Source organism: Coptis chinensis, chromosome 7, assembly GCF_015680905.1.
Source record: "Coptis chinensis isolate HL-2020 chromosome 7, ASM1568090v1, whole genome shotgun sequence".
Lineage (NCBI taxonomy): Eukaryota > Viridiplantae > Streptophyta > Magnoliopsida > Ranunculales > Ranunculaceae > Coptis > Coptis chinensis.
In genome coordinates, this window is record NC_141462.1 from 14,856,145 (window position 1) to 14,872,663 (window position 16,519).

The following is a 16,519-nucleotide window of genomic DNA, read 5'->3' on the forward strand; positions in this document are numbered from 1 at the left end:
ATTTTGGAAAAAACTGTTAATCAATCTAGAAAAGACTGGTCTCTACGATTATTTGATGCCTTATGGGCATACAGAACAACTTTTAAAACACCTATAGGGATGTCTCCTTATCGCCTCGTTTTTGGAAAACCTTGTCACCTGCCGGTTGAACTTGAGCATCGTGCTCTATGGGCCATCAAAAGCCTCAATTATAATACTAATACGGCAGGCGCAAAGAGAAAATTGCAGTTAAATGAGCTCGAGGAAATTCGGAGTGATGCCTATGATCTCTCGAAATCTTATAAAGCCAACATGAAAAGAGTGCATGACAAACACATATTGAGAAAAGATTTCAAAGTTGGTCAAAAAGTTTTGTTGTACAACTCAAGATTACACATTTTTCTAGGAAAATTAAAAACTCGATGGTCTGGTCCTTTCATTGTCTCTGTTGTCACCCTTTATAGGGCTATATCTTTGAAAAACGAAAATGATGAAAGCGAATTTCAAGTAAATGGCCAACACGTAAAACATTATCATGAGTTGCGCTCTCTAGATGTCGTAGAGACTCTTCTCAAAGATCCAGTCTACACAGACTAATAAATTCACTGGTGACTTCTTTCCATGTGATATAAACAGGGAAAGTATGCCATTAGGGTAGCCGGGCCCTCTTCTATTTCTTTTCTAAAAATCCCTAGAGTGTGTGGTTGCAAGCGCCGGAACCTTAGTCCACAAAAACTCTACTCAGAACTGAGTATAAATGTCTTCTGTTAATCGAGCAAACGTGCTTTCTGGTAAACAATGGGTACCAAAAATTTCAACTCCTTCCTTCTCTTCCCTTTTCTATTCTCTTCCTTGCGAACTTCAGCTCATCATTTGGTGTAAATCTCACCCATCTCGAATAGGTAATGGTCGTAGTACTTTTGCTCGAAAGCGACAGGCGAAAATGATGGGGTGGTATATGAATTGTTAAACACCTTTCTGTCCAGGTCTTGATCTACTATCCGATATGAGCTGGTATAAGGTATATTATTGTCTAATACCAGCTCAGCAGGATAAACTTCGTCGTCGTCCCGTTGCTCCCACAGGTTGGGATTCGTCTTGAGGATCTGACGTTAAAAGACTCACATTCGTCTTGAGGATTTGATGTTAAAAGACTCAACTTGTTTATACTCGTGTCTTTTATTTTCACCTTTTCACTAAGTGTTGTGCACAAAGAAAGTCGTGATATGCAACATCGGATGGTCCCTCGTTCGCATGGGCAATGGATTTCACCAGGCCAACCCCGAATAGTTTTCTATTTGATGATAGTTCGGGGCGGTTTGAGGCTATACCATATGTACTAAGGGTAATATTATTATTAGACCATTGCACATTGGTCAGGGATGGTACCGTCCTGAACCCTAGGCCCCCAGAACATAAAGGTTAAGCCACAGTTTGGCTGGATTGGGTTCGTCCCAGAGCCGACATGACAGTTGCCTGATTTTACAGTAATGATTTTCTTCTTGAAATCCGGTGTTGTTAACATGTTCATCTCCCCTTGTACATTTGTATATAAAATTTGTAAATAAATAAACTTCCTTAAAAAAAAAAAAAGTGGGGGTTTGCGTTCTGTTTTTACAAGATTCAAACCCCCCAAATAAAAATAAAAAGGTTTGAATGTGATTTTGTCATATTCCAGTGGATGGCAATTTTAATGCCGATCATTTTGATATCTCATTCATTCAATTTGGAGTTAAAACGAATAGAAACTCTACATTTGAAATTTCAGAACATTTCGGGACATAAGGGGAATTTATGGAAATCATTTGGGCTTGGGCCAAAAATTGAACTTGATCCAAAATCACGAATCCGGTCACAAAACATAACTCGCGGGCCACACCACGCGTCAGCCCCTCACTTTTCTTCCCCCCCAAAATCCGGATCTTGGTCCCCCTTCCACTCAACTCGTGCACGCGGCTTCCCAGGCCTGATTTTCACCAGCGCACGCGGGCACAACTCCACCAATTCAAACCCCCTTGCTCCAGCACCATTTCCTCCAACACTCCTAGCAATTTCCACCCTCAGAAAATCATCTAGACCCTCTATGGCAGACCACGAAGGCGAATCACGGTTGAGAGGAATTTCAAAAATCTATTCGATTTGGGCATGTTTCATCCCTTTTTCGATGAAGAAATTGCAAATAGGGAGTGGGAGTATCTGTTGCACAAGGTGTTGGCTAATTACTCGGAAAATTTGGTTTTAAAGTTTTACAACAATGGTGGTTTTCGGGTGATGAATTTTGGATTACGGCGGATGGGTTGGAGCGTGAACTCACACCGGAGTTAATATCGAATACGCCGCCGCATTCGATAAACTCGGATAGTCCGACTGTTGTTATCGAGTATCCGACTCACGATGGACTTAATGTTTGACACGCTTCTCGAGGAGGAGTACAATAATAATGGCTCGAGCTGCGTGTACCAAAGACTCACTCGGATGAAACCAACTAGCCGTCACTCAATGGCTGGCTTACAACGTTATTGGAACTTCAAAGACGGATGGCGTGAACAAGACATTCTTGCACTCTTTGTGGATCCTCCGGAGAAGAAGAATACTTTCGTATGGTCCATTTTCGGGCCATGTTCTTACGACCGTGTCAAACGTGTGACTCCTCTTCTTCTGTATTTGTTACTCAACTTATGCTTAACTTAGGATTCCAGTCTGCTACTCCTTTCATTCCAACAAGGTCTTTCGAGAATTTTGGAATTTTTGAGACTTGTGTTATGGACCACTAGGACCCTGTAGCTAGAGATGATATTGAGCGTGATAACATACCACCTCCTCCTCCTTCACTACCCAACTGTTTTAATGAGGATATCATGTGCCGAATCAGCACTCCCATGGAAGCTTTAAGACACATGAATACCGGCATCTTGTGAGGATGTTTCTTCGTCGGGGAAGAGATGCTTACTTCCCAAAATGACTTCAAAGAAGAAATGCTAATCGCCAAGGCCGTTTCAGAGAATGATGATGGCAAATCAGCAGCAATTCCAAGATCAATGCTTCTGATCTTTGGGCCACATTCGGACCGGTCATTTCAACCGGGGAGTTAAATTAAGTAGCCGGTAAGTAGAAACCCTGGTTCATCTTCTGCTAACCCTGAGGATTCCCAGTAGCTGTTTATTTCCATTGGCTTAGAAATGACTATGTCATTTATTTCCCTTATGTATTGGATTTTTATTTTTCTAGTGATAAAAAATTATATATCGTTTGATTTCTCATAATTTTGTATCTCCAGACGGTTTGAATGAGAAATTATTTATGTTATGCAATTATTGTACTTCTTAATATATTAGTTTGTTCCTTGATGTATTGGGCCTACTCTCAAAGCCCAACGGTCAGAACCCAACGGACTGATCCAAACGGCCAGAATTCTAATTATAAATACAACTCTCCTTTTCCACTTTCACTCGTCCCCTTCTCTCACTCTTCACAAATTCCTCTTCACAAATTCTCATTTTCTTGAACATAATGAATCCAATCGAGCGATGGGAAAAGGAGTAACGCGAATGGGCTATCACAATATTCGTGATAACAGTGTTTATCATTGTTCTGCTGTCATTCATGCATAACATGATCCAGAACATCTAGGTTTATGTAACCGACATCTCTCTTTCCGTCTGTCGTTTTGTATATTAGTATGGTGTGTTAAATAATTCTCACACATTTGTACGGGTTACGTATTAAATGGAGAAGTTTCGTATTAAATATTTGTGTATATTAGTTGTCTTTTCCTCTAAAATAAAAATAAAAATAAAATAATAATAAAACAAACCATAAGAAAGAAAACACCATCCAAAACTCACTAAAATAATTAAATTGATACTCATGGTGTTCAGAGAAGATCGCGCACGCTACAAGGTACGCATAACACTTGTCACACATGCAGCTCGATTATTCTATCCATATGCTATTACTGAGGTCTGATCATCATTTCTGAAATTACGTGTAAGTCTAACTACCCTGTGAAACTTTCCTCCGTATTTTCTAACATTGAAACATCTCATTAATTGTTTTTGGAAATCTGACATGACAAGACTTACTATGGATCCCCATTGTTGCTGTTCATAATCACATGGGTCATTAACTACACTTGGAATCCAGATTGGTACAGACTCATAGATTGGCTATAAATCTCTTCTTTTCAGCCATTCTCATTTCAAATAATTTTCACTATCCTTCTCTCCGTAATAGTACCAAATGGATCAACCAAAAAAAAATAATGTCTGAGAAAGACTACCTAAAAGTTTTTGAAGATGGTCGGTTTTCTCCTTATTTTGACACCGAAATTGTACGTCGGGGATGGACGCCTCTTCTATATCATTCAGCAGCTGGTTATTCCCGAGAATTGGTTTTGATGTTATACCAATTTATAGGACCTGAGAATGGAAAATTCTACTTCAATGCTTATGGACGACGATTGGAATTGACTAGGGAAATTATCTCCGACATACTTCAGATCCCAATGAATTCCCAGGAGTTCCTTTTTCCAGAGTCATCATTTGATTCCGTCAAAACTTTACTAAGAGCTATCGTATCTCATGGCAAAGTAGGAAATAGACATCACGTTGTTCTTCAACGCTCTTTGAAACAGAATTAACGAGTTGTGCTCCACTGGTTGGGACACAATGTGATAGGTACATCTCACCAATCAGAAGTCGCAAAGTCTCAACTTCACCTACTTTGGGTTTTGCAGACTCAAAGGGATTATTTTTGTCTAATCCAACACCTCTGGAACGTGATCACCAGGAAAACAAGGAAGTCAGCACCTCTACCTCTACCTACTTTAGTCACGCAAATTATGATGCGTTGGGGTTATCCAATAATTTCTCCAGAAACACCACTTCAAAGAGCACATATTAGTGTACTCCAAACAGACTACTCCATTGGTTTTTGGACTCCTAATACTCTGACAGATGAACAGAACGACCCAAGCTCAAACCCTAACCATTGCTTTGATGAAAATGCCATGATAAACATTTTTAATCCCATGGAAGGCATTCAATTTCTTCATCACGGCATGCGGGAACTATACGCTCGTCAGAATATCATCATTACAACTCTTAAGGAATTCCAAGAAGAGCGTCAAGCAATGCATGATGTTGAGCAGGGAGGAAATCTTGGAAAATCATTCTCAGTCCTTGAAAAATCACGCTCTCTAATGGAGAATCAAACTACACTCTGCCCGACCAAGGGGACATTAGGATGCATTTCGGACAACAAATTGAAGAACTAAACAACGTGGTGCACGATATCGTCTCCAATAGCATCATAATAATCCATGATTTTCTTATTGAATAAAAATGGAATAATAATACTAAGTGAATAAATAAATAATCGTATATATTATTACGTTTTTTGTCGTATTATTAATTTTGTTCTTATCTTTGTGTCATTTTTTGTAAGAAATGCTTGCTAGAATCATTTACGTTGTGACTAACTAATTTTAACATGTGATTTTCAATGTCATTACAGGAGGGTTTATTTTCTTCCATACTCATTTATCCATCCAGTTGCCTTTCTCATTGCCCATTTATTTACTTCATCCACCATGGCATCTTCATCAAACATTGCATCTTCATCAAATATAACACCTCCAAAACTCATTCCTGAGCAATCCTTTCAGTCTATGATGGATTCCAATACTTATGGTCATCTCTTCTGTGACTACATCACTAACATTGGGTTGTCTTCCCTAGTTCTTCAACCTGACCAGACTTATTCTCCGAGTTTGGCCGCATACTTTTATGCTAATATGGAGGACACACCAGCATTCAATCATGCACATGGCTTCTACTTAGACGGGTTCACAATCCTAGTTGGTGACACACATCATATTTTTTCTGAACAATAGCTTGCCTTAACTTTGGATCTTCCATATCACGAACCGACCGCATCATGGCATTACATCTATCATAATTCTTACCGTTCCTTTCAGTGGCAAGTGTTTCGTGACACTTACGGTGATGGTTTTGAGATTAAACGAGAAGGAGCTGGCCATGTTCCATGGCGCGACATCACCATTCCCTTAGCAAGCATGACCATGAACATGGGGACTGCGATGTTGTTTGTACTCCTGAACATCATGGGAGATTGACATTTTTCTACTGCCAATAAGGCAGCCTGCGTAGTATTCAGTGCACGTAGTGGCTCAAGGTCATACATTATTTAACATCTTAGGTTGTGTTATCTCCAACCTGAAACGAGCTCGCACTTTTCAGGATCAGTATATTCTTTTACCTGTAACCGCTTGCCGAATCATGAAGACACATTTCCCACAGTTTGCAGCTACTTTTCATGACGGTAGATTCTATGTGCCCAGCAAACAGAATCATTCGTTCATTAAGGTTTAGGCAATGGAAGCGTCCCGCTCAGTACCTGAGGCATGTTCGTTGTTACCCGAAGGATGAAAATATGAAAAACCATTTGAGGAAATCTAGAGACAAAGAATGGGCAGAAATTTGGCAAACTATTATCTTTTGGCGCGATGCTAAGGAAATACATTTCCTTATTGGTAAATTTGAGCTTGTCATTGTACATATATCTAGCTAAAAAGTATGTTTCGTGTGCTATTGTCTTTCATTATTTCGTGTGCTATGTTTCGTGTGCTATTGAACATTTTATTGTTTCCTTCTGAATAATATATTATGTTATCCAACCTTTCTGTTCCAGCAATCTAGCCCTAATTTTGCTCACGGTTCTCAGGTAATTTCTCTCTTTATTTATTGATACTTTGAGGACTAAGCATCATTCTGTTTGGGGGTATTTTTAAACCTGTAGCAAAAATTAAGCATATTGTAAACTGTATATAGTTTTTATTTTCTAGTTAATAATTGTACTTAGTGACAAAGTCTTGTTTCCTTTTCAATGATGAAAATTGTCTAGAAATCTCACATTAGTATCCGAATTAGGATTTGTTTTAAGAAACTTAGGATAATACGTATACAATAGTTTATACATCTTTTCATGAACATTCATGCACTGAGTATCATTGATTGTACATAGCAGTAAGTTTCTGGAACCAACGGTTAGTTACTGAAACTATAAATCCTGTGAGAATCTAACCAAAAGCCTTGACCTGAGTGATTTGTGTGTGATGACACAGAGGAGTAGTTTTTCCGATTAGAGAAAATCATGCATCTACTTACTTGATCACCACCCGAACCCTAGGCGAGAATTTAGGCCTTATTTGGATCGACATAGCTAAAAATTCTTACCTGTTACAAATTTTATCGCTAGTCACTCCACTGAACCTTTCATCAAACCTTTCACTTTCACCAAAAATTCCTTACCCATCTATTAAACCAAATAAAAGAACCTACCTAAGTGAGGAGTATGAGAAATATGATGAAATGTGGAAAAATAAAGAGAAAGACTTGTCCCAAATAAAAGTCAGTTACTTGCTTCAGGAAAGAAAAATAGAATCATGTTCTTAAAAAAAAAAAAAAAAAATCATCAGTATCCAGAGGCTTAAGAACAAGGTTGGAAAACTCAGTTAGAAGAAGGAAAGAAAACAAGGAATTCTCTAGTATAAATATCTTAAAGACCCTATTATCTCATACTCGTAAATTTTGATTATCCATTTTCATTTTCTTGTACACTATCACCTAAGCCCCACAATACCTAATAAAGACCTCTAGCTAAATTAGGAGTAGGGTGGTGTGATAATAAGTAGTAGACGTGATTGATCGGCATCGGCTCCTCTGACTGTCATTGAGATGTGAGGAAACGTGTGCCCACTACACACTGGAGTTAGCAAAACCTGAGTGGTAAAATTTTAAGTGGAATTGTGTTTCGACATATACCTGTGAGAACCTATTTAGGTACGCTCTCCAAAGGATCTAGAAACGGCCTTGCTAGTACATTTCAATGCAAAGTTCACTGTATGCATTATCATATGTAGATGTTTTAATTATTAGATGCATATTAACTTGAGTTTCAAAGAAATCAATCCTCGTTCCCTGCTAAGGAGATATATGGATATCTGAGATTAATTTAGGAAATGAGTTTTTGTCACTGAGTCGTTGTAGTATAAATGAAGTTTGTGAGTATCTTCTCTGGAAAACTCTCACGAGGCTATAACTCGTCCACTAGGGAATTCCTAGTGGTTTAAGGCCTTGTTGCATATGGTAAATGCAACCGCACTCTGTGAAACGAGAATTAGTTAGGACTACACATTTTGGCCACTTATCTGTTTTAATGTCTCTTCTTTGCTTGAGGACAAGCAAAGTGCTGTTTAGGGGTAGTGTGATAAGCACCCAAAACTGTAATATGAAACCCCATTGAGACATATAAATTTGGTTAATTATGTGTTTAATAATCATGAAATAAATATATTTTCGTACTTTTTGCGGTATTCGCAGATAAACATGAAAATATTGGTTAAAACTAGCGTTAAAAGCGGGGAACGACGTATATATGAATTCTTCCAAATCAGCCATGTAAAGCCCAACAAATCCGCACAGAAGCATCAAACTTCCGAAGCTCCTACCTCTTGAACCAGGACTCCGAATGCGACAAGTGAGCTGCTTAGACAATCAGGGCGATGAACTCTATGCATAGGTGGGAAGTTGTAAAATTGCCAAAAGACCGGACCGCCACTAGACTGCACATGGACCCACTATGTGGGCCTGTAAGATTTGATGAGTCATCAATTATGGAGCATGTCAAGACAAAAATGCCAAATTATTGGTGCAAAGTTGACACCTTGCATGTAATTAATTAGATTAGGTGTTAATAGTGAAAAAAAGGCAAGGCGTCACTTTGTTTTAATGTGGTGGATAAAAAGGAAGTAAATGTGGTTTGATGTTTCACGTGGGAGGAAATGAGATTTTTCTCAAATGGAGAAAAAAACAAAACAAGGGGGGGGGACACTCCATTACTCCCTTGACTTATATTCCTTTACCATGTATTATTTTAGTTCCTTAGTTTTGGATAGTTTTTAGTTTTTATTTTGGTAAGAAATAGCTTGTAATAGTTTTAATGGAGGAAACCTTGTGTTTCTCTTGAAAACTTCTCACTTCTTCATGTAAGTGAGTATATAAATAAATTGTTTTCTTCTTTTTTTCTTCTCTCTCTCTCTCTCTCTCTCTCTCTTTACATTCCACACTTGTTTTAGTGTTCTCCCAAGGATCATGAGCTAACTTTCCCTTTTTGGGGAGTTAATAAAGCTCATGTGAGGGAAAATCTTTGTTGTTTGGTTTAGTAAGTTGTTTAGGAACAACAACTAGACCTATATCCTATCCCAAAATGATAGTTGGTGTAGTGTCTAGTTAGGGATCAAAGTGATGAGCTTAGAGATAAGTTATTGCTTTAGTTCCACATGCTAGCATGTATGAGCTTAGAGATGAGTCATATATGTTAGGGATCAAGTTTTCTTTTATTAGGACTTGTCTATGAGTTCTAGGAAGATAATAATGAACTTATTAAAATCAAATAACAAAGGTTATCCTCACATGAGGAGGATTAACTCTCCACCTTTGTTTTTAATAAAATTTTATTGTGTCTTAGTTGCATGATTTTTGTAACTTAATGTTTTTAATTTTTGTGTAGTAAAGAAACCAAGTATTTAGTATTAATATAATCATATTTAAACTTACTCACTAGTTCTCTAAAGAGTAAAACAACCAAGTTGTAGTTTGTCCTAAGCTTTAGGTTGGTTCGAATCCTTACTCCAACTATATGAACACGAAGATCGTGAGTAAGGAAAAACTTTGAATTCGCACTTTCGCCAAAGAAGAGATTCAAATCTCTAACGTAAAAAAGTGTATATCATAGAGCAAACATGTGAGATTCTAGAGACTCAGGGCCTAGCGAAAAGTGGGGAGTGTTCAATTTCGCTCGAAAAATTATATAAGTCTGCTCCATATGCAACATCAGTACGTAAATATACATAATCTTTACAGAGTCCACAACAAGTCAATATCTAACTCCACTTTGAAGAAAATAGGTTTTGTACAACACAACACACATATCTTCTTTGAAGAGTTTGAGTGTATTATGGTATTTTTGGTATTTCTACTTTCCATAAAATAGGTTATGTACAAGTCCAATTTCTCTTTGGAAGACATAGCCGAGGGGTTCAAGTGTATTTTGGTATTTCCAATTTTGCTTCTATACAAGTCCAATCTCTTTTCTGGATTCATTGACAAACAAAATAATACAATTGGAATTTTTATATATACTTTCAGTCTTGGTTCTCATAATTCCCCACACGATGAAGTTCTTTACTTCGATCTTCCCATCTATACTCTCAAGAAACGACAATTTGCTCTTGCATAGGTGAGATAATAAGCTATATAAGATCCTTGAATGTGTGAACTATAGATTGTATATATATAGTAAGAAATTGTAACTTGCTCCTGCAAAGGTAAGATAATAAGCTATAGAAGATCTTTGAATTTGCAAGCTATATATTGTCTATAGATAGTCGATAAGTATTCAAGAACATCAACACTTTGAATTCGGTTTTTGTTAAGAGATAGTTTTGTAACAGTAGAATTTTAACTTGAATCCTTGGACTCCTTAAGAAATCTTTCATAATCTACTATCAACAGAACGAACAATTATTAAAAATTTCTCATATGCTATAGTTTAGACGTAGATGATGGCTTAGAGTTGGGACATAATTAGCTTTTCCGATCCCCTGAACCTGCTGAGAGATCTCAATATTATCCCCCTTTGTTGCCGCAAGAATCATCTAACTTAACTATCCAAATAAGCACAAGGACTCCAAGTAAATCACTGGAACTGCCTTAGCTTCAAACAATAACTTAACTCCAGTCAACTTGGAGGTCAACCATGGGAATAGGCAAACAATTGGTCCTCTCGGCCCTGAAGTAAGTCTGAATAGTCCATCAAACACAGAAGTCATTGATTACATTTTTTTAGAGGCAATGTGCTATGGGCTGAGAACTTTTTGATATAAACCTTTACATGGGAGAGTATGCATAAACATCTATTGGGATCCTCAGAAATTGTTGACCTTAACTCTTCAGAATTTTTTTATTTATCTTCACCACTGGTAATGCATAACCGACGGCAAAGAAGAATTCATGATTATTGAAGATTTGCATTGTTTCAATTATTAATTTGTTTGTTTACTTAAATTTACACAAAACAAGAGTCAATTAAAGAAATTATATTGCACATTCAAAAATAGTCTAGACACTATGTTCTCTGCATTAATTTTTGTTTAACATATTATTGTTACACTCAGTCCGACATTACATGAATCACACATTATAAAAGTGATACTTGTAAAAAGAGATTGTGTAGATGAAACAAATTGTTAGTAATGTTAGTAGTGGGTCATTGAGTTTAGTAACTTATACTCATAGGAGACTTTCGTGAAATAGCCATATAACTTAAATATTTTCCATCAAAAAGTGCTAGCTAGACCAAAACCACAACTGGAAATGGATGTCTTACTTGGACTGCATAGGACATATGTGATAAATTGATAGAGTATGTATTGGAGAATAAAATATATTTGATCTTAATAGTGTTTCAGTACATAAACTATGTTTGAATATTGAGATTTATATACATAAAATACCTAAAAGATCTCGGGCGTATGCCCGGATTCAAAATCTAGTAAAATACCTGAAAGGGGACCTTCTCATCCTACATCACTATCCCACCACAAACACAAACACAAACACGTGTTGCTAGTGAGGTGCCACTAATACAAGTGACAAATGTGTTATGCTAGCATTTCTCATGGAGATATGCTACTTGATAAATATTTCAAAATTACACATGTTTTTTGACATAATGAAGATCACCAAAAAATCAAGCCACGTTAACACCATAACCAAGATACATGCTTTTCGTGAGAGATTGCCCTTGCCAAGCAGCCAAGCAGAATCTGTACTCCACTGATGCCAAATATGGAGCACAAATGATGATGTTCTAATTTTGTAATTAATGACGATGACGCTTAAATTGCTGAAGTTGAAGTTCAAGTTATAACAAGCTAGCAAATGAAGTATTTCTTCAAGAAGCATGCAGATAAAGTGATGTGAGCGCAAAACCGCCTTGGTAAACAATTTGCCAGTTATGAAAGTAAAAAACAGTTATAACACTCACATATATTTCTCTGCAAGATCATGGGCATAAATAGCTGATTCACATAGTTGAGATCCTAAAGTTTAGGGCCGAATCTATCTATGCCAGAAGAGCCTATCTCTAATCTAGGAAAAACATCTTTACAATAAGGGAACATATAGAGGTACACCAACTTTTAGAATTACTTCTAGAATCGTCAACAATGAACACTTCAAGAGCATGACTAGTAAGCTTAAAACCATTGAAATAGGAAAATTAAGCACAGACATGTATATAGTTAAGTTTGTTACTGATCTACAACTTAAAAGGAATTAAGGCAACGAACTTGTATGATGGACAAAGCAACTCAAGATATGGACTACCAATGGGGTCGAAATCAAGTACGATTCCCTCCAATATGCTTCTCACTTCTCAGTGTGAAAAGAGTCAATGCGAAGTCTAGTATCAATTCCAACTTTACAAGTATTACAACTCTCTGTATTAACGACAGAGGTATTAATATGGGAAACTGTGTATGTAGGATTTGTAGAAAGTAGAAACTACATGCTTCACTTGTTGACTCCAGGTTGACCCACGTCCTAAAACGTACATTTTTCAACAACAAATGGGCGAGTTTGCCTCCCTTTTTCTTTTTCTTTCTTCTTCATTAAGCAAACATTTCTTTATGAAAAGTTGAGATTCTTTATCAAAAGTTTAGGTACCAAAGAGATATAAAGGAGAGAGAGCGAGAGCGAGAGAGAGAGATGGGTTGGCTTACCAACATGTATGCATTTTCATTTCGGCCTTCATCATTCGGGTTTGTTTATTTATTTTACTTGATTCTGATTAATGGAAAAAAAATTATATATGTATTTATCAGAATAAACAGAGAAAGCTTGACGCCAGGAGATCATATATATGTAAAAGTATTATTTCTTGTATATTTACTGTAACCATTACATGAGTTTATATAGACTAATTGTTACCAGTAAATCCCATAATTCTAGGAGAAGAATAAGGGATTGATACCATTCTATGGGAAGTTTCCTATCACGTAATTATATGATAGGAAACTTGATATATATCCTAACACCCCTCCTCAAGGTGGTGCATGGATGTCATTCATGCCCATCTTGATAAGAGAATCGGTAAGCACATTTGTTGCCACAACTTTAGTCAGAATGTCTGCAAGTTGTTGAGCTGACCGGACAAAGGGAAATCTGATTATGCCAGCATCAAGATTCTCTTTTATAAAATGCCTGTCTATCTCTACATGCTTGGTTCTGTCATGTTGAACAGGGTTATACGCAATTTCTATGGCAGATGTGTTATCACAATAGAGATTCATTGCTTGTAGAGGAGGAAATCCCAATTCAGTTAGTAATATTTTCAGCCATAGTAACTCACACACTCCTAATGCCATACCGCGGTATTCAGCTTCTGCGCTGGATCTCGAGACTACCGATTGTTTCTTACTCCTCTAAGTCACAAGGTTCCCCCCAACAAAAGTTAGATAGCCAGAGGTAGATCTTCGATTATCAACAGAACCTGCCCAATCGGCATCTGTAAATCCATCCACATTCAAATGTCCATGTTTAGAGAATAATAGACCTTTGCCCGGAGTCGACTTTAAGTATCTCAGAATGCGCTCTACAACATCCATATGTGGCTGGCGTGGATCATGCATAAATTGATTTTACTTGTACTTACCGCATAGGCAATATCAGGTCGAGTATGAGACAAATAAATCAATCTCCCAACAAGTCTTTGGTAGCGTCCTTTGTCTGTACTTGGATCACTCAAGCAATGGGAAAGTGGGTGGTGTTGTTCAATGGGTGTATTAGCTGGTTTGCACCCGAGAAACCCTGTTTCGGTCAACAGGTCTAAGATGTACTTTCTTTGAGATAGAAATATACCATGCTGAGAGCGGGCAACCTCAATTTTGAGAAAATACTTGAGATTGCCAAGTTGTTTCATCTCAAATTCAGAAGTCAAATGACATTGTAGACAGGAAATTTCATCAGCATCATTACCTGTGACTATCATGTCATCCGTATATGATCAACACAGTGAGTTTACCATTTTTATGCTTCAAGAACAAAGTGTGATAAGCATTGCTTTGTTTGTACCCAAACTTGACCATAGATTGTGTGAATCGACTAAACCATGCCCGTGGAGATTGCTTGAGTCCATACAAGGCCTTCTTGAGCTTGCATACTAATGAAGTATTCTTGAAATCCGAAATTCCCAGAGGGGGATCCATGTACACATCTTCAGTAAGATTGCCATGTAAGAAAGCATTTTTAACGTCAAACTATAGAAGAGGCCAGTCTTTATTAACAGCCAAGGATAAGAGAACTCACACTGTATTGAGCTTAGCCACAGGTGCAAATGTATCTTGATAATCCACACCTTAGGATTGAGTATATCCTTTTGCCACCAAGCGAGCTTTAAATCTTTCAATAGTACCATCTGCTTTGTGTTTGATGGTAAATATCCATCGGCAACCAACAATCTTTTTTCCATATGGTAAAGCAACAAGATCCCAAGTGCCATTTCTTTTAAGAGCATCCATTTCCTCATCCATAGCCTTTGTCCATTGAGTATCTGTCAAAGCTTCCTGCAATGTACTAGGTGTAGCGACAGATGATAATTGACACACATAAGATGCATATGAGTTCGAGAGTTTGCATGAGGAAACATGATTACCTATTGGGTATTTGATCTTGGCTTTGGGGTCAAGTTCATATTGAATAGGTGGTATACCTCGATTAGTGCGTGGTGGAAGGGTGTAGTGAGAATTTAAAATTAGGTTGAAGGAGAAAGAGATACCTCGGGTAATGCGAAGAGGGCGGTGGTGATGAAGTTGCATGATGGATTGGACTATCCGGTGGTAGATCAAGAAAGCATGGTCAACAACGGCAATCTTGCCTTCTCGGAGTATTCTCCCCACTAGGGCCACTCTCAATACCGGCAATCATGACTTACGGAACACCTTCTAGAGTATTCTCAACACCGTTTGGGATCAAAGTTCAAATTCGTGCGGTGCGCAGGTTTCTTTGGTGGAGTAATACAATTCGGATTCATGGAATACAACATCCATAGAGATATAAAATTTGTGAGTAATGGGATGTTACCATCTATATCCTTTTCGAGTTGTTCCATATCCAACAAAGGTACATCGTGATAGCTCGTGAATCAAGTTTAGTCGCGATGTTTGGAGGATAAGTGCACATAAACTCCACGATCCAAAATCCGTGGAGGCAAAACGAACATGAGGTGGAAGAGTCTGAAGTGTTCTGCCAGCACATCTAAAGGTCGTCTAAAAGACAGAACACTAGATGGTGTTCTATTCATCAAATACACAGCAGTACTAAGGGCTTCCCCCCATAAGTATTTTGGAGTATTACCTCCAATCAATAAGGAGCGAGAAATTTCCAGAAGGTGGCGATTCTTCCGTTCTGCAGTACCGTTTTGTTGAGGAGATTCTGGACATGAAGTATGATGAATGATTCCATTAGAATGCATAAAATCAGTCAATTCTTGCTTAAAGAATTCACCTCCATTATCGGTGCGAACAACTTTGACAGATATACCAAATTGTGTGAGTATCATTTGATAAAAACGTTGAAATATCATCTGGACATCACTTTCATGTTTCATCAAATATACCCAAGTCATTCTAGTGTAATCATCCACAAATGAAACAAACCATTTTAATCCGATTGGGGTAGATCTTTGGAGATGGCCCCACACATCTGAATGTATCAATAAAAAGGAGTTATACTTCTAGTTGTTGATGAAGGAAAATGATACGATGGCTTTTAGGACAAAGCACAAGTTTCACAAACCATATCCGAAATATTTGACCAATAAATAATGAAGGAAAAAGCCGTCGAAGATAACCAAGTGACGGATGACCTAATCTCTTATGCCACGACCATATTTGCTCTATATTGTCTTCCAATTTCTGTGAACTTACTGCATGTGCCAAGCTTTTATTAACTGGTGGAGCATCACCTTCCGGATAGTACAATCCATCACGCAGACTTACCGCGCCAATCCTCTCCTTGGTATGGAAGTTCGAAAAAAGGCGATTGAGTAGGAAAGAACAAGCCAACACAATTATAAGCTTGGATAAATTTATTTACTGAGAGCAAATTGCATGCAAGAGAAGGAACATATAGAACAGCAGAGATAGGTAATGAAGTAGGTAAAATAACTGTACCGATACCAACAATTGGTACTGAAGCGCCATTGGCAGTAGTAATGGCATGTTTAGAATGAGAAGCAAATAATTGGCTAAAGTTAGATGAGTTGCATGTCATATGATCAGTAGCACCTGTGTCAATTATCCAATCGCTAGACGTAGTACAAGTAGAAAAACTAAGAACAGATTTGGACATACCAGTTGATGCCACCAAACCTGCAAAAGGTTCACTCGGTTGAAGGG